Raw genomic sequence first — 20,120 nt, 5'->3', positions numbered from 1 at the left:
TGAGTAGTGAATGTTATATACAGCAACATTTCTCTCTGACTCATTCACACTCACACACCTCGCTCACACACACACACCGCGCTCACACACACACACAGCTCAGCCACTTGCAAACATGCCCATGGGTGTTAGAATGGAGCAGTTAAGCACAGGGTTGGCACAGCTCAGTGTGAGCGAGGTATCCGATCCCTCTGCTAGCCAGGACCTTCATCACTTGTGCCTTTTGCCGATCTTCGAGCAGTGGGCCTGCACCTGAGGCAGGAGGAAGCCTGGGCGAGGTTGCAGGGCCTTGTCCAGTCCGGGTATCAAGTAGTAGCTGATGAGGGGGACGGGTTGGTAGAATGTGGCATACTGCACCGGCTTGTGAGGGTACAGAGGCCACACAGCAGTGCACTGGGAGAAACTTCCAGAAACCTAAGGGAAAAAATTATTGAATCAATTAAACATGACAAATCACACACACAAGCTCCATTTAATCCCCAGCCCCGTCTCCACAGGCCACGTGCAAGGACCTGCATTTCTCTAGCACCTTTCCCCACCTCAGGACGTCCCAAAGTGTTTCACAGCCAATGAAGTAATTTATGTGAAGTGTGGTCACTGTTGTAAATAGAGGAAATGTGGGCAGCCAACTATTGCACAGCCAGTTCCCACAGATAGAAAGAGAGACAGACTGTGTTCGGGAGGGAGTGAGTGAGTTTAGGGAGGGAATTCCAGAGTTTAGGGCCCCCAGGCAGCTGAAGACATGGCCGCCAATGGCAGAGCGATGCGAAGCGGGGGATGGTCAAGAGGCCGGAATTGGAGGAGCGCAGAGATCTCGGAGGGTTGTAGGGGCTGGAAGAGGTTACAGAGATAGGGAGGGTTGTAGGGGCTGGAGGAGATTACGGAGATAGGGTGGGTTGTAGGGGCTGGAGGGGGTTACAGAGATAGGGTTGTAGGGGCTGGAGGAGGTTACAGAGATAGGGAGGGTTGTAGGGGTTGGAAAAAGTTACAGAGATAGGGTTGTAGGGGCTGGAGGAGGTTACAGAGATAGGGATGGTTGGGGCTGGAGGAGGTTATGGCGATAGGGAGGGTTGGGGCTGGAGGAGTTTATGGTGATAGGGAGGGTTGTAGTTGCTGGAGGAGGTTACAGAGATAGGGTTGTAGGGGCTGGAGGAGGTTACAGAGATAGGGTTGTAGGGGCTGGAGGAGGTTACAGAGATAGGGTTGTAGGGGCTGGTGGAGATTACGGAGATAGGGAGGGTTGGGGCTGGAGGAGGTTATGGTGATAGGGAGGGTTGTAGGTGCTGGAGGAGGTTACAGAGATAGGGTTGTAGGGGCTGGTGGAGGTTACAGAGATAGGGTTGTAGGGGCTGGTGGAGATTACGGAGATAGGGAGGGTTCCAGGGGTTTATAGAAATAGGGAGGGGTGAGGAAGGATTTGAAATAAGGATGAAATTTTTTTTTAAAAACGGAGGTGTTGCTGGACCAGGAGCCAGTGTAGGTCAGTGAGCGACAGGATAGTGATGGGTGAACGGGACTCAATGTGAGTTGGGTCTGGGGTCAGTTGAGTTTTTGATGAGTTTCCAGGGGTAGAAGGTGGGAGATCGGCCCGGAGAGTATTGGAACCATTCACTCCGACCCCTCCCAGCACTGGGTGCTCAATGTTCTCTTTACCTTGCCAGTAGCTTCAGCTGTTTTTGCTGCAGTTTCCTACACTGTTTGACCTTTGGCATGTTCCCCTTCATCTGACGAAGTCTCCGAGTGGCAGTCAGGTGTGCTGCACTCCGAGGACGCGCTGCCTTGCTCAGAGTCTAACGACGCCGCCCTCCTGGAGTCTTGTCCAAACTGAGCGACAGTGAAAGGCAGACTCCCATCACTACACCTGCAGGAATTTCAAATGAAGATTTAGTGGGAATCGGGTCAGGCAGCAACACGCGAGACACAGCCACTAACAACCTGGTATAAACAACAAACACCCACACAAACTGGCAGAACACAGCCGAGGGAAGGTTTACCGTACAGTGAAGGAGAGACAGAGAGCACAGCAGTGAGAGAGAGAGACAGACAGACACAATTCCCCCTTTGGAAGTTCCTGTTGAATCTGCATCCACCGCCCTTTCAGGCAGCGCCATCCAGATCACAACAACTCGCTGTGTAAAAAAAATTCTCATCTCCCCCTCTGGTTCCGATTCCCTTCAATCTGTGTCCCTCTGGTTACCGACCCTCCTGCCACTGGAAACACTTTCTCCTTATTGACTCTATCCAAACCCCCTCATGATTTTGAACGTCTCGATTCAATCTCCCCCTTAACCTTCTCTGCTCTAAGGAGAACAATCCCAGCTTCCCCAGTCTCTCCACATGAACTGAAGTCCCTCTTCCCTGGCGCCATTCGAGTCAATCTCCCCCTCACCCTCCCCAAGGCCTCGCCTTCCCTCCTAAAGTGTGAGGCAGTCGGAATCGGACACAATTCTCCAGATGAGCTCCTTGTGTTTGTCTCTGCGGTGACTGTGTTGCTAAACCGTCCAGGTGAAGACTTACCTGCAGCACACCTCCTGGGGATCAATCCACAACGTAATCTCTTTGGGCAGTCTCAACTGGTTATATTCCAGATCACAGTCTTGACAAGCGAGCAACAAGGATGGGTCTGCTTTATGTTTCCTGTTTATCCGAATGCATCTACCAGGGAGAGAAAAAATATACTGAAGGATCCAAGAGGACAGACATTAGACCATCCAGAAGCCTACTGGCCCTTTTCCCAAGTTGTACCAAGTCCTGTTCAGCCTTCACCCCGTCACTCACTGACATACATTAGCTCCCAGTCCAACAACGCCTCCATTTTAAAACTTTCATCCTTGTTTTCAAAACTGTCCCCACAACCCTCCCTATCTCTGTAACCTCCTCCAGTCCCTACAACCCTCCGCATCTCTGTAACCTCCTCCAGTCCCTACAACCCTCCCTATCTCTGTAACCTCCTCCAGTCCCTACAACACTCCCTATCTCTGTAACCTCCTCCAGTCCCCACAACTCTCCCTATCTTTGTAACCTCCTCCAGTCCCTACAACACTCCCTATCTCTGTAACCTCCTCCAGTCCCTACAACCCTCCCTATCTCTGTAACCTCCTCCAGTCCACACAACCCTCCCCATCTCTGTAACCTCCTCCAGCCCCTACAACTCTCCCTATCTCTGTAACCTCCTCCAGTCCCTACAACCCTCCCTATCTCTGTAACCTGCTCCAGTCCCTACAACCCTCCCCATCTCTGTAACCTCCTCCAGTCCCTACAACCCTCCCTATCTCTGTAACCTCCTCCAGCTTCTATAACCCTCTCTATCCCTGTAACCTCCACCAGCCCCTACAACCCTCCTTAACTCTGTAACCTCCTCAAGTCCCTACAACCTTCCCTATCTCTGTAACCTCCTCCAGTCCCTACAACCCTCCCTATCTCTGTAACCTCCTCCAGTCCCTACAACCCTCCCTATCTCTGTAACCTCCTCCAGCCCCTACAACCCTCCCCATCTCTGTAACCTCCTCCAGCCCCCACAACCCTCCATATCTCTGTAACCTTCTCCAGCCCTTACAACCCTCCCTATCTCTATAACCTCCTCCAGCCCCTACAACCCTCCCTATCTCTGTAACCTCCTCCAGCCCCTACAACCCTCCCTATCTCTGTAACCTCCTCCAGCCCCTACAACCCTCCCTATCTCTGTAATCTCCTCCAAGTTTCTATAACCCTCCCTATCTCTGTAACCTCCTCCAGCCTGACAACCCTCCCTATCTCTGTAACCTCCTCCAGCCCCTACAACCCTCCCTATCTCTGTAACCTCCTCCAGCCCCTACAACCCTCCCTATCTCTGTAACCTCCTCCAGCCCCTACAACCCTATCTATCTCTGTAACTTCCTCCAAGTTTCTATAACCCTCCCTATCTCTGTAACCTCCTCCAGCCCCTACAACCCTCCCTATCTCTGTAACTTCCTCCAAGTTTCTATACCCCTCCCTATCTCTGTAACCTCCTCCAGGCCGACAACCCTCCAAAATCTCTGCCTTCCTCCAATTGCAGCCCCTTGAGCATCCCCTGATTTCCATCGCTCCACCATTGGTGGCCGTGCCTTCAGCTGCCTGTGGCCCTAAACTCTGGAATTCCCTCCCGAGACCTCTCCACCTCTATCTCCCTTCCTTTAAGATGCCCCTAAAATTTCATTGTCCCAGCTTTAAAGGGGCTTTAAGCGGTTCAGCTGCTCATCCAAATTTAAAACTGAGCAGCGGCGCCCCCAGGTGGGGAAAGGGCGGTATTGCAGGGACAACTTCGAGCAACTTTCAAAACAAAGACAATCAATGAACTCTCTCCTCCATCCCCACCGCCTTTCCGATCCCCCTTTTCTCCAATAATTTATATAGATTTTTCTTTTCCCACTATTTCCATTATTTTTAAATTTATTTCCATCAATTGTTTTATCTCTTACCTTCTAGCCTATTTCGATCCCTTCCCCCCACCCCACCCCCACTAGGGCTACCTGGGACCTTGCTCGTCCTGCTTTCTACCCTTAATGTCCCCATTAGCACATCCCTTAGATAATATCACCACCGTCACCACCTCTTTGCCCTTTAGTCTATGACATCTTTTGGCTATCTCCACTTTATCACTGGCCCTCTATCCAGCTGTACCTGTCCCACCCCCTCTTAAACCACCTTATATTTCACCTCTTTTCTATTTTTCCTTAGTTCTTTTGAAGAATCATACGGACTCGAAACGTTAACTGTTTTCCTCTCCGCAGATGCTGCCAGACCTGCTGAGTTATTCCAGGTTTTTTTGTTTTTGTTTTGGATTTCCAGCATCTGCAGTTTTTTGTTTTTTTTCAAAACAAAGACTTGCATTTCTCTGGCGCCTTCACCACCCCAGGATGTCCCAAAACCTTTCACAGCCAATGAAATACTTATTCAAAAGTATGTTCACTGTGTAATGTCGGAGACGTTGCGGCCAATTTGTGCACAGCAAGCTCCCACAAACATTAAGGTGATAATGACCCAGATCATCTGTTTTTTTAGTGATGTTGGTTGAGGGGTAAATATTGGCCCCAGGACCTTCCCCCTGCTCCTCTTCCAAATAGTGGCCGTGGGATCGTTTAAACCCACCAAGGAGGCAGACGGGAACTTTGGTTTAAAGTTTCACCTGAAGGCCAGCATCTCCTTTGGCACCGACCCTCTGACAGCGCGGCGCCCCCTCGGCACTGGCACTGTGGAGTATCGGCCTGGATTATGGGGCTGAAGTCTCTGGGGTGGAGACTCAAACCCAGGACTTGTTCCATCTGCTCTCGCAAGTGGATGGACAATGTCCTTCAGCGCAATGCAAGAAATAGTGAGGAGGGTCCTCCCTGGTGTGCTGTCCAATATTTTATGCTCTTTCAGGGGGAAGCTGGATAAAAACATGGGGCGGGCGGGGGGCAAGGAATAGAAGGATATGGTGATGGGGTGAGATGAACAGGGGGTGGGAGGAGGCTCGTGTGGAGCAGAAACACTGGCACGGAGCAGATGGGCTGAATGGCCCATTTCTGTGCTGTAATATTCTAGCCATTGTACTGGGCGGCTCTGCTGTTTGCTTACCTGTATGCTTGTCCTTTGCTGGGATTGGCTGGGTACCAGTGATTCTGGTATTTTCGGTACAGTATCGCAGTGAGCTTCTCCCCAAACTCCTCGATCTTTTCCTGATGTAGCCTGCTGCGATTCCTGACCAAGCTGACCAGGAAGGACACTCCGGCTCCGATCTCCTCCTTCATCGTCTCCTGGTGTATCTGCGGGGGGAAGGTGGGGGTGTTTAGAGATTAACCTGTTCAGAGTGTGTTACAGTCGGGGATGTTGGGGTTGGGTGAGGGTGGGGGGTGGGGAGAAGGGTGATGGAACATAGAGATCATGTTCGGGCTGCTGGAATGACCCCTTTGTGTCAACAACATCCCACCCCCACCACCAGCAACTCTTTGACCTGCCCCCCCCCACAATAGTGATGGCTGGCGAGCTATTTGACTGTGGTAGGCATTGCTGACAAGACCCTTCTGGAACACGCACCTGGATACAGACAGACTGTTTCCTCTTGTGTGTGGGGGAGACCAGAACTAGGGACCATCGATATAAGATCATCACTAATAAACCCAATGGGGAATTCAGGAGAAACCTCTTTACCCAGAGAGTGGGGAGAATGTGGAACTCGCTCCCACAGGGAGTGGTGGAGGTGAATAGTATCGATGTATTTAAGGGGGAAGCTGGATAAACACATGAGGGAGAAAGGAATGGAAGGATAGGGTGATGGGGTGAGATGGAGAGGGGGGTGGTGGAGGAGGTTCGTGTGGAGCAGAAACACCGGCACGGAGCAGATGGGCCGAATGGCCTGCTGTATATCCGGTGAAGAACTCACATTTCTGTAACGCCTTTAACCGCTGCAAGATATCCCAAAGAGCCTCACAGCCAAATGACTCCCTTCCATTTATGAAGTGGGGGTCACCATCGTAATGGGGGGAAAAGCAAAAGCCAATTTGCGCACAGCAAGATCCCACAAAGGACAATGCGATAGTGACCCAGATCCGATTTTTATTTGACAGCGATATTCATTGGGGTGAATATTAGCCCCACAACATTAAAACGGAAAACGTTATAAAGGTAAATGGGAGGACGTGGAGACAGGGACAAGGAGCCAGTCCTTACTCCAGATGTTGTTCATAGTCACACAGCAGGAGAAGGACATCCCTCTCTCGGACAGAACACTTTGCATTCAATGTCCGAGCGTAAAACAGTAAAAGTGAGAGTCAATCTCACATCCAAATTGCACTGAAGTCTGCCATCCTTCAGATTGTTAAAACTGTCCTCAGGTGAAACAGCTGATTTTTGTAAACATGTTGTTTTGTTTCTAACTGCGGTGGATTCAGAGACACAAGCTCCATGGAAGCCCTGTCGGCCCAGCAAAGTGAGTCAGTGTCTCAGTCCGTCGCACACTTACTTCTGACTCACAGGGTTGTGCGCACCAGCCTCCCAGTACAAAGACCAGGAGCTCACAATCCAGACTGACATTCGGCCAAGGGAGGCGTCGCGGGAAGATCCCACGGCCACTATTTGGAAGAAGAGCAGGGGGTGGGGGGCGGGGGGGGGGTGGGGGGAGTTCTCCCCGTGGTCCTGGGGCCAATATTTATCCCTTAAACAACATCACTAAAAAAAAAACCCAGATGATCTGAGTCATTATCACATTGCTGTTTGTGGGATCTTGCTGTGCGTAAATTGTCTGCGGTTCCTACATTACAACAGTGAGCTCACACACAAAAAAAAGGTCCTGCGTTAGCTGTGAAAGGCTTTGGGACGTCCTGAGGTGGGGAAAAGCGCTACTTTCCCTGAGTAACTCTGGTGCCACTGTCCAGGAAGGTGTCCATATCAAACATCCTCCCCCAGTGTCCATTACAGGCCCCACAGAAACCGCAACTACCCTCAGTCTTCAGGTCACACGGGGGCATTTTTGTTTTTCCAATTGCAGGGCGGAGCTAACACTTCCTGAGGGGCCGAGTAACAGAAAACCAAATCTCTCCTGTTCCTCCCTGGGAGAAAATAACTCCAAAAACTACAGCATCAAATAGAAGAAATTTAATAAACACAATCTCTCTCTCACACACACATACACACTCTCTCACACACTCTCACTCTCACACACACGCTCTCTCTCTCACACACATCTCTCTCACACACATACACTCTCTCTCACACACACACATAGCCTCTCCCACACACTCTCTCTCACACACATACACACTCTCTCACACGTACACACTCTCTCTCACACAAACACGCTCTCTCTCACACACACACATACTCTCTCTCACACGTACACACGCTCTCTCCCTCACACACACTCTCTCTCTCACACACACACGCTCTCTCTCACACACATACACTCTCACACACACACGCTCCCTCTCTCACACACATCTCTCTCTCACACACACACGCTCTCTCTCACACACATACACTCTCACACACACACGCTCCCTCTCTCACACACATCTCTCTCACACACACACACGCTCTCTCTCTCACACACACACATCTCTCTCTCACACACACACATACTCTCTCACACACATACACACTCTCTCTCTCACACACATCTCTCTCTCACACACACTCTCTCTCTCACACACACACGCTCTCTCTCTCTCACACACACTCTCTCACACACTCTCTCACACACATCTCTCTCATAAACACGATCTCTCTCTCTCTCACACACATTCTCTCTCTCACACACACACACGCTCTCTCTCTCTCACACACATAGTCTCTCACACACACACACGCTCTCTCTCTCACACACACACACACTCTCCTGGACTCAAAAATTGGGATTCCCCAAACACACACCAATATCTAACTTTCATTTCGAACTCTTCAGACCCGCGCCCCCATCCCCCGACCCCCACCCACCAGAGCTGGCAGCAACCCATCCACCCTGAGTGATCCCGAATGAATCAATCAATCAGTCTTACAAACTACAAGCAGCACAGTTATAAACTTCAAAACTGGAAACCAAATCCACGTGTTCACCTAAGGGACCATCTCAAAAACATCACCTTTTCTAAAAAAAAAAGTGGGGAGGTGCTGAACCATGAACTGTGCCTTAACGAAACCCACTCCCCCACTGAGAAAGTATATCATTCCTCTAACGCGGCCATCAATTCTGCTTATGTCCCCCAACCTCCTCTCCTGGAGACAGTGCCGATTGTTCGATGGTCCCTAAAATCAACCCGTGGCGGCAGAGACAGAGAGTTTGAATTCAGCGTTGGGACACAGCACATTAAACTGACCCGCTGGCTCGAAACGTTAACTCTTGATCTCTCTCTCTCTCTCTCGCCAGAGATGTGCTCAGACTTGATGGGTTTTCCCAGCTATTTTCTGTTTTTGTTTCGTGTGCCGGTCAAAGTTCAGTTCGGAAGAAAAAGTGATTGTGGCACCTTGCATCAACAGGCACAACTTTAAAAAGCTCACCAACTAACTCTGAAAAAAGATATTTTCTCCTGCAACATGGTTTAAAAAAAAAGAGACTTACAGATGTAAGTAACCAGGTTACTTACCATTTGATAGCCAATTGCAAACCAACACTTCTCTGACAGGAAAAAGTTTAAGGCCAACTTCTGAAAAACTTTTCTAAACTTGTTTCCTGTTGTTTTGTTCACTAATATATGTCTACATATATATATTATATATATTTAAATATCTACTCACCAGAGATGCTTTCGCCTCCTCGATTCACGTCCAGACTTGTGGCTGCAAAATGTGTGAGAGATTTTATCAAACTGCCCTCAGTCATTGCCAGAAATTTACATCAAGAAGATGATTCAAACTGTGTCCCCAGCCAACGAGAGGACGTCCCTTCCGACACACATCAATGACCATACAAGGCAGGGGTTGACGTCAGCCGCGCCCCGCCCACTTCTTAAAGGCGCCTTCGCCACTGTTAAGCAGCAAGAATAAGTGAAAGGGGGACATGCATTTATCTAGCGCCGCTCACCGCCTCAGGGCGTCCCATCGCGCTTTATGGCCCCAAACAATGAAGTGCTTTAATTTCTGAACTCTGCTCACTGTTGTAATGCAGGGAAGCCGGTAGCCAATTTGCACACAGCAAGATCCTTCATCAATCTGAGGATAACCCAGGTCATCAGTTTCTTTTTAGTGGTTTTGGTTCCAGGACATGGGGAGAACCCCCCCCCCCACCAACCCACTCTTCTTAAACATAATGCCCATGGGATCTTTTACACCCACCTGAGACGGCAGACGGGGCCCAGCTTTAATGTCTCATCTGAAAGACGGCACCTCAGGCAGTGCAGCACCCCCTCAGTACTGACCCTCCGACAGTGCAGCACTCCCTCAGTACTGTACAAAGTGAGGAGGCACCCTCTCTCTTCAATTCCACCTCATCCCCACACTCTCTGCCATTGCCTTATCTTGACACCATGGACAGAGCCTGTATTGTACATTTAAAGGAATTTATTGATGTCAGCCTGGTCACTGGTTTCATTTTGTGGAAAACCTGGGGTTTGATCCCAAGGGGAACAGAATTAAAACTAGCTCCGTTACTCCTGGATAAGAGAAGGCACTTTGTACAGTGACATAGACAGGATTTGATGACACAGGATTTCATATATGCGGCACAGAAACAGGCCATTCAGCCCATCTGCTCCGTGCTGGTTTTTCTGCTCCACACGAGCATCATCCCGCCCCCCCTCGCCATCTCACCCCATCGCCATATCCTTCTATTCCTTTCTCCCTCATGTGTTTATCCAGCTTCCCCCTTAACTACATCCACACTATTCACTTCGACCACTCCATGTGGGAGCGAGTTCCACATTCCCCCCACTCTCTGGGTAAAGACGTTTCTCCGGAATTCCCCATTGGATTTATTAGTGACGATCTTATATGGATGACCCCTAGTTCTGGTCTCCCCTCCCACCAGAGGAAACACTCCCTCTGTATCCACTCCATCGAAACCTTTCTGAATTTTAAAGACCTCGATGAGGTCACCCCCCTCAGCCTTCTCTTTTCTAGAGAACAAAGACCCAGCCCGTCCATCCTGTCCTCATATAAACTCATGTGAGTTTACCCTCACATTTCTGGGATCATCATTGTAAATCTTCCCTCTCCAGTATCTCGATGTCCTTTCTGTAATATGGTGACCAGAACTGCTCGTGGTAATCTCAGTGCTGTCCAACCAAGTTTTGATGCAGGCTTACCGTCACTTCCCTACTTTTCAATACTATCCCTCCAGAAATAATCCCTAGTTTTTGGTTTGATTTTTGCCTTGCCTTGCTAACCTGCGGGGGCAACTCCCACTGTGTGGTCTTATTTGCACTCTGAAGGTGTTGGGGGAAACCTGCGCACGCAGTTAAATAACTACCCGTGATTCAGGCTCGAGTGTATAGTCCAAATGCAAGGTTATTAATCAGGCATCAACCGTATAGTGACGATTACAGTTATCGATTCCAAACAGCCTGACTTATTGTAGGCTGGAGCTGATCCGACAAGGTGTCTGTAGATGTTGGACTCCCGACTGTCCTGTGACTTCTGAGCTTAAGGGAGCTGTTCCCTGGTATATTGTCTACCTTTTCCGTGTGAGTTATATTACACGGTACCCAGGATGTACGTTGAACTGAGTTGCTTCTCATCCACCCTCCAGAGTTGACATCACCGCCGTCTTGAGGATTTAACTGTTTAAGAAGTGAACACTAGAAAGGGAACAGACCGACCGAGACAACCTCAAATCATTAAATGTTACTGGGGGGGGCGCTCCCGATATTCTGGCCAACCCCCAGTATTCGCATTAGATTTGGGGGCACATCCAACGTGTCTCCTGGCAGAAACAGAACGTGCTAGAAAAACTCAGGAGGTTTGGCAGTGCGCTGCGCAGAGAAAAGACAGAGTTAACATTTTAAGTCCGTATGGCTTTTCTCCAGAGCTGAAGAGATGTAGAAATGTGATGGTCAAAGGAAAGAACTGTGGATGCTGGAAATCCAAAACAAAAACAGGAATACCTGGATAAAGTTTTTCCAGGTATTTCTCTTTTTGTTTTAGAAATGTGTTGGGTTTTTTTAATACTGTTTAAGAGAGTGGGGGCTGGGTGGAACAAAATAGAAGGACAGAGATAGGTGAGAGATCAGGTGAGATTTGACAAAGATGTGTTGGACACAAGAGAAATGGAGTGCTAATGATTGTGTTAAAGACGAAAGCAGGTGTTAATAATAGCATGAAGGTCAGACATCAGTAGGTGTTAATAGCAGAACAAGGGGTCAGTGCCTCTCTGAGAGCAAAACATGGGAACAAATTGCAGACTGGCACTTGGTGGGGGTGGAGGGTGGGGGAAGGGGGGGGGGGGAAAACCTCCTGACAGTTTCTCCTCCCATTGTTCTGGCCAATAACTGATGTTGGCAAAATTCAGACTCTGGAAATCACATTGAGATGTGATTAAATATTCGACTCGAGAGAATTCTAACAGTTGGTTAAAGAATTGGTTTCCATACATGGTTGACAGTCCCAGGTGAATGAATATTTAGCCAGAATCTGTTACAATCCGAGTCCAGTTATATTAAGAAACAATGACTGCATTTGTATAGCATTTCTAACATAGTAAAACATCCACAAAGCGTTTCACAGGAGCCTAAAAGAGACAGATTTTGACATCGAGCTGCAAAAGGAGATATTAGGACTGAGCATCACCAGTCAAAGACGTACATTTTCATAAAAGAAGAGAGAAAGAGAGAAAGGGGCGGAGAGGTTTAGGGAGAGAATTCCAGAGCTCAGGGCCGCAGGCAGCTGAAGGCACGGCCGCCAATGGTGGAGCGATGGGAATCGGGGGATGGTCAAGAGGCCGGAATTGGAGAAGGGCAGAGATCTCGGAGTGTTGTAGGGGCTTGAGGAGGTTACAGAGATAGGGAGGGTTGTAGGGGCTGGAGGAGGTTACAGAAATAGGGAGGGTTATAGGGGCGGAGGAGGTTACAGAGATAGGGAGGGTTATAGGGGCTGGAGGAGGTTACAGAGATAGGGAGGGTTGTAGGGGCTGGAGGAGGTTACAGAGATAGGGAGGGTTGTAGGGGCTGGAGGAGGTTACAGAGATATGGAGTGTTGTAGGGGCAGGAGGAGGTTACAGATATAGGGAGTGTTGTAGGGGCGGAGGAGGTTACAGAGATAGGGAGGGTTATAGGGGCTGGAGGTGGTTACAGAGATAGGTAGGGTTGTAGGGGCTGGAGGAGGTTACAGAGATAGGGAGGGTTGTTGGGGCGGAGGAGGTTACAGAGATAGGGAGGGTTATAGGGGCTGGAGGAGGTTACAGAGATAGGGAGGGTTGTAGGGGCTGGAGGAGATTACAGAGATAGGGAGGGTTGTTGGGGCTGAGGAGGTTACAGAGATAGGGAGGGTTATAGGGGCTGGAGGAGGTTACAGAGATAGGGAGGGTTGTAGGGGCTGGAGGAGGTTACAGAGATAGGGAGGGTTGTAGGGGCTGGAGGAGGTAACAGAGATATGGAGTGTTGTAGGGGCTGGAGGAGGTTACAGATATAGGGAGTTTTGTAGGGGCGGAGGAGGTTACAGAGGTAGGGAGGGTTAAAGGGGCTGGAGGAGGTTACAGAGATAGGTAGGGTTGTAGGGGCTTGAGGAGGTTATGGAGATAGGGAGGGTTGTAGGGATCGCGGAGTTTACAGAGATAGGGAGGGTTTTAGGGGCTGGAGAAGTTTACAGAGATAGGGAGTGTTGTAGGGGTGGAGGAGGTTACAGAGATAGGGAGGGTTGTAGGGGTTGGAGGAGGTAACAGAGATAGGGAGGGTTGTAGGGGCTGGAGGAGGTTACAGAGATACGGAGTGTTGTAGGGGCTGGAGGAGGTTACAGATATAGGGAGTGTTGTAGGGGTGGAGGAGGTTACAGAGATAGGGAGGGTTGTAGGGTCTGGAGGAGGTTACAGAGATAGGTAGGGTTGTGGGTGCTGAAGGACATTACAGAGATAGGGAGGGTTGTAGGGGTGGCGGAGGTTACAGAGATAGGTAGGGTTTTAGGGGCTTGAGAAGGTTACAGAGATAGGGAGTGTTGTAGTGGTGGAGGAGGTTAAAGAGATTGGGAGGGTTGTAGGGGTTGGAGGAGGTAACAGAGATAGGGAGGGTTGTAGGGGCTTGAGGAGGTTACAGAGATAGAGAGGGTTGTAGGAACTGGAGGAGGTTACAGAGATAGGGAGGGTTGTAGGGGCTGGAGGTGTTAACAGAGATAGGGATGGTTGTAGGGTCTGGAGGAGGTTACAGAGATAGGGAGGATTGTAGGGGTCGGAGGTTGTTTGAGATAGAGAGGGTTGTAGGGCCTGGAGGATGTTACAGAGTTGGGAGGGTTGCAGGGGCTGGAGGAGGTTACAGAGTTGGGAGGGTTGTAGGGGTCGGAGGTTGTTACAGAGATAGGGAGAGTTGTATGTACTGGAGGAGGTTACTGAGATAGGGAGGGTTGTAGGGGCTGGTGGAGGTTACAGAGATAGTGAGGATTGTAGGGACTGGAGGAGGTTACAGAGATAGGGAGTGTTGTAGACACTGGAGAACGTTACAGGGATAGGGAGGGTTGTAGGTGCGGCAGACATTACAGAGATAGGGTGGGTCGTAGGGGTGGAGGAGGTTACAGAGATAGGCAGGTTTGTAGGGGCTGGTGGAGGTTACAGAGATAGGGAGGGTTGTAAGGGAGGCGGAGTTTACAGAGAAAGGGAGGGTTGTAGGGACTGGAGGAGGTTACAGAGATTGGGAGGGTTGTAGGTGCTGGAGGAGGCAACAGAGATAGGGAGGGTTGCAGGGGCTGGAGGAGGTTACAGAGATAGGGAGCGTTGTAGTGACTGGAGGAGGTTACAGAGCTGGGAGGGTTGTAGGGGTCGGAGGTTGTTACAGAGATATGGAGGGTTGTAGGGACTGGAGGTGGTTACAGAGATAGGGATGGTTGTAGGTGCTGGAGGAGGTTACAGAGATAGGGAGGGTTGCTTGGGCTGGATGTGGTTACAGAGATAGGTGGTGTTGTAGTTACTGGAGGATGTTCCAGAAATAGGGAGGGTTCTTGGGGCTTGAGGAGGTTACAGAGATAGGGAGTGTTGTAGGGTCTGGAGGAGTTTACAGAGATGGGGAGGGTTGTAGACGTCGGAGGTTGTTATATTGATAGGGAGTGTTTTAGGGACTGGAGGAGGTTACAGAGTTGGGAGAGTTGTAGGGGTCGGAGGTTGGTACAGAGATAGGGAGGCTTGTAGGGACTGGAGGAGGTTACAGAGATAGGGACGGTTGTTGGGACTGGAGGAGGTTATAGGGATAACCTGTTTCATTTTCTGGAAAACCTGGGGTTTGATCCCAAGGGGAACAGAATTAAAACTAGCTCCGTTACCCCTCCAACAACATCACTAAAAAAGCAGATGGTCTGGGGCCATAATCACATTGCTGTTTGTGGGATCTTGCTGTGTGCTGCTGTGTTTCTTATAACAGTGAGCTCACTGCAAAAGAAACCCTTCATTGGCTGTGAAATGCTTCGGGATGTCCTGAGGTGGTGGAAAGGCGCTAGAGAAATGCAAGTCCTTTGTTTACCATGAGTTTAGGTCAATCTTAATCCTACATATGCATGTGTACACAACCAAGGGTATCTTACACAAAGGCACAGTGTTAGTGAGGAGGCTCCCTCTCTCTTCAATTCCACCTCATCCCCACACTCTCTGCCATTGCCTTATCTTGACACCATGGGCAGAGCCTGTATTGTACATTTAAAGGAATTTATTGATGTCAGCCTGGTCACTGGTTTCATTTTGTGGAAAACCTGGGATTTGATCCCAAGGGGAACAGAATTAAAACTAGCTCCGTTACTCCTGGATAAGAGAAGGCACTTTGTACAGTGACATAGACAGGATTTGATGACACAGGATTTCATATATGCGGCACAGAAACAGGCCATTCAGCCCATCTGCTCCGTGCTGGTGTTTCTGCTCCACACGAGCCTCCTCCCATCTCACCCCATCTCACCCCATCGCCATATCCTTCTATTCCTTTCTCCCTCATGTGTTTATCCAGCTTCCCCCTTAACTACATCCACACTATTCACTTCCACCACTCCCTGTGGGAACGAGTTCCACATTCCCCCAACTCTCTGGGTAAAGACGTTTCTCCGGAATTCCCCATTGGATTTATTAGTGACGATCTTATATGGATGACCCCTAGTTCTGGTCTCCCCTCCCACCAGAGGAAACACTCCCTCTGTATCCACTCCAGCAAAACCTTTCTGAATTTTAAATACCTCGATGAGGTCACCCCCCTCAGCCTTCTCCTTTCTAGAGAACAAAGACCCAGCCCGTCCATCCTGTCCTCATATCAACTCATGTGAGTTTACCCTCACATTTCTGGGATCATCATTGTAAATCTTCCCTCTCCAGTATCTCGATGTCCTTTCTGTAATATGGTGACCAGAACTGCTCGTGGTAATCTCAGTGCAGTGCAACCAAGTTTTGATGCAGGCTTACCGTCACTTCCCTACTTTTCAATTCTATCCCTCCAGAAATAATCCCTAGTTTTTGGTTTGATTTTTGCCTTGCCTTGCTAACCTGCGGGGGCAACTCCCTCTGTGTGGTCTTATTTGCACTCTGAAGGTGTTGGGGGAAACCTGCGCACGCAGTTAAATAACTCCCCGTGGTTCAGGCTCGAGTGTATAGTCCAAATGCAAGGTTATTACTCAGGCATCAATCGTATAGGGACGATTACAGTTATCGATTCAGACAGCCTGGCTTATTGTAGGCTGGAGCTGATCCGACAAGGTGTCTGTAGATGTTGGACTCCCGACTGTCCTGTGACTTCTGAGCTTAAGGGAGCTGTTCCCTGGTATATTGTCTACCTTTTCCGTGTGAGTTATATTACACGGTACCCAGGATGTACGTTGAACTGAGTTGCTTCTCATCCACCCTCCAGAGTTGACATCACCGCTGTCTTGAGGATTTAACTGTTTAAGAAGTGAACACGAGAAAGGGAACAGACAGACCGAGACAACCTCAAATCATTAAATGTTACTGGGTGGGGGGCGCTCCCGATATTCTGGCCAACCCCCAGTATTCGCACCAGATTTGGGGGCACATCCAACGTGTCTCCTGGCAGAAACAGAACGTGCTAGAAAAACTCAGCAGGTTTGTCAGTGCCCTGCGCAGAGAAAAGACAGAGTTAACATTTTAAGTCCGTATGGCTCTTCTCCAGAGCTGAAGAGATGTAGAAATGTGATGGTCAAAGGAAAGAACTGTGGATGCTGGAAATCCAAAACAAAAACAGGAATACCTGGAGAAAGTTATTCCAGGTATTTCTGTTTTTGTTTTAGAAATGTGTTGGGTTTTTTTAATACTGTTTAAGAGAGTGGGGGCTGGGTGGAACAAAATAGAAGGACAGAGATAGGTGAAAACTCAGGTGAGATTTGACAAAGATGTGTTGGACACAAGAGAAATGGAGTGCTAATGATTGTGTTAAAGACGAAAGCAGGTGTTAATAATGGCATGAGGTCAGACATCAGTAGGTGTTAATAGCAGAACAAGGGGTCAGTGCCTCTCTGAAAGCAAAACATGGGAACAAATTGCAGACTGGCACTTGGTGGGGGTGAAGGGCGGGGGAAGGGAGGGGGAAAACCTCCTGACAGTTTCTCCTCCCATTGTTCTGGCCAATAACTGATGTTGGCAAAATTCAAACTCTGGTAATCACATTGAGATGTGATTAAATATTCGACTCGAGAGAATTCTAACAGTTGGTTAAAGAATTGGTTTCCATACATGGTTGACAGTCCCAGGTGAATGAATATTTAGCCAGAATCTGTTACAATCAGATTCCAGTTATATTAAGAAACAATGACTGCATTTGTATAGCATTTCTAACATAGTAAAACATCCACAAAGCGTTTCACAGGAGCCTAAAAGAGACAGATTTTGACATCGAGCTGCAAAAGGAGATATTAGGACTGAGCATCACCAGTCAAAGACGTACATTTTCATAAAAGAAGAGAGAAAGAGAGAAAGGGGCGGAGAGGTTTAGGGAGAGAATTCCAGAGCTCAGGGCCGCAGGCAGCTGAAGGCACGGCCGCCAATGGTGGAGCGATGGGAATCGGGGGATGGTCAAGAGGCCGGAATTGGAGAAGGGCAGAGATCTCGGAGTGTTGTAGGGGCTTGAGGAGGTTACAGAGATAGGGAGGGTTGTAGGGGCTGGAGGAGGTTACAGAAATAGGGAGGGTTATAGGGGCGGAGGAGGTTACAGAGATAGGGAGGGTTATAGGGGCTGGAGGAGGTTACAGAGATAGGGAGGGTTGTAGGGGCTGGAGGAGGTTACAGAGATAGGGAGGGTTGTAGGGGCTGGAGGAGGTTACAGAGATATGGAGTGTTGTAGGGGCAGGAGGAGGTTACAGATATAGGGAGTGTTGTAGGGGCGGAGGAGGTTACAGAGATAGGGAGGGTTATAGGGGCTGGAGGTGGTTACAGAGATAGGTAGGGTTGTAGGGGCTGGAGGAGGTTACAGAGATAGGGAGGGTTGTTGGGGCGGAGGAGGTTACAGAGATAGGGAGGGTTATAGGGGCTGGAGGAGGTTACAGAGATAGGGAGGGTTGTAGGGGCTGGAGGAGATTACAGAGATAGGGAGGGTTGTTGGGGCTGAGGAGGTTACAGAGATAGGGAGGGTTATAGGGGCTGGAGGAGGTTACAGAGATAGGGAGGGTTGTAGGGGCTGGAGGAGGTTACAGAGATAGGGAGGGTTGTAGGGGCTGGAGGAGGTAACAGAGATATGGAGTGTTGTAGGGGCTGGAGGAGGTTACAGATATAGGGAGTTTTGTAGGGGCGGAGGAGGTTACAGAGGTAGGGAGGGTTAAAGGGGCTGGAGGAGGTTACAGAGATAGGTAGGGTTGTAGGGGCTTGAGGAGGTTATGGAGATAGGGAGGGTTGTAGGGATCGCGGAGTTTACAGAGATAGGGAGGGTTTTAGGGGCTGGAGAAGTTTACAGAGATAGGGAGTGTTGTAGGGGTGGAGGAGGTTACAGAGATAGGGAGGGTTGTAGGGGTTGGAGGAGGTAACAGAGATAGGGAGGGTTGTAGGGGCTGGAGGAGGTTACAGAGATACGGAGTGTTGTAGGGGCTGGAGGAGGTTACAGATATAGGGAGTGTTGTAGGGGTGGAGGAGGTTACAGAGATAGGGAGGGTTGTAGGGTCTGGAGGAGGTTACAGAGATAGGTAGGGTTGTGGGTGCTGAAGGACATTACAGAGATAGGGAGGGTTGTAGGGGTGGCGGAGGTTACAGAGATAGGTAGGGTTTTAGGGGCTTGAGAAGGTTACAGAGATAGGGAGTGTTGTAGTGGTGGAGGAGGTTAAAGAGATTGGGAGGGTTGTAGGGGTTGGAGGAGGTAACAGAGATAGGGAGGGTTGTAGGGGCTTGAGGAGGTTACAGAGATAGAGAGGGTTGTAGGAACTGGAGGAGGTTACAGAGATAGGGAGGGTTGTAGGGGCTGGAGGTGTTAACAGAGATAGGGATGGTTGTAGGGTCTGGAGGAGGTTACAGAGATAGGGAGGATTGTAGGGGTCGGAGGTTGTTTGAGATAGAGAGGGTTGTAGGGCCTGGAGGATGTTACAGAGTTGGGAGGGTTGCAGGGGCTGGAGGAGGTTACAGAGTTGGGAGGGTTGTAGGGGTCGGAGGTTGTTACAGAGATAGGGAGAGTTGTATGTACTGGAGGAGGTTACTGAGATAGGGAGGGTTGTAGGGGCTGGTGGAGGTTACAGAGATAGTGAGGATTGTAGGGACTGGAGGAGGTTACAGAGATAGGGAGTGTTGTAGACACTGGAGAACGTTACAGGGATAGGGAGGGTTGTAGGTGCGGCAGACATTACAGAGATAGGGTGGGTCGTAGGGGTGGAGGAGGTTACAGAGATAGGCAGGTTTGTAGGGGCTGGTGGAGGTTACAGAGATAGGGAGGGTTGTAAGGGAGGCGGAGTTTACAGAGAAAGGGAGGGTTGTAGGGACTGGAGGAGGTTACAGAGATTGGGAGGGTTGTAGGTGCTGGAGGAGGCAACAGAGATAGGGAGGGTTGCAGGGGCTGGAGGAGGTTACAGAGATAGGGAGCGTTGTAGTGACTGGAGGAGGTTACAGAGCTGGGAGGGTTGTAGGGGTCGGAGGTTGTTACAGAGATATGGAGGGTTGTAGGGACTGGAGGTGGTTACAGAGATAGGGATGGTTGTAGGTGCTGGAGGAGGTTACAGAGATAGGGAGGGTTGCTTGGGCTGGATGTGGTTACAGAGATAGGTGGTGTTGTAGTTACTGGAGGATGTTCCAGAAATAGGGAGGGTTCTTGGGGCTTGAGGAGGTTACAGAGATAGGGAGTGTTGTAGGGTCTGGAGGAGTTTACAGAGATGGGGAGGGTTGTAGACGTCGGAGGTTGTTATATTGATAGGGAGTGTTTTAGGGACTGGAGGAGGTTACAGAGTTGGGAGAGTTGTAGGGGTCGGAGGTTGGTACAGAGATAGGGAGGCTTGTAGGGACTGGAGGAGGTTACAGAGATAGGGACGGTTGTTGGGACTGGAGGAGGTTATAGGGATAACCTGTTTCATTTTCTGGAAAACCTGGGGTTTGATCCCAA

At 49.6% G+C, this 20,120-nt stretch overlaps 1 pseudogene; it reads right to left on the bottom strand.

Moving 5' to 3' along the window:
• Window positions 1–210: 210 nt before the first annotated feature.
• Window positions 211–5,759, bottom strand: LOC144673980 (protein BTG3-like; annotated as a pseudogene).
• Between the last annotated feature and the right edge of the window lie 14,361 nt (window positions 5,760–20,120).

This window comes from Cetorhinus maximus, unplaced genomic scaffold, assembly GCF_964194155.1.
Source record: "Cetorhinus maximus unplaced genomic scaffold, sCetMax3.hap1.1 HAP1_SCAFFOLD_523, whole genome shotgun sequence".
Taxonomy (NCBI): Eukaryota; Metazoa; Chordata; class Chondrichthyes; order Lamniformes; family Cetorhinidae; genus Cetorhinus; species Cetorhinus maximus.
The sequence above is the reverse complement of the archived record's forward strand: the minus strand, read 5'-3'. Positions and strand labels throughout refer to the sequence as shown.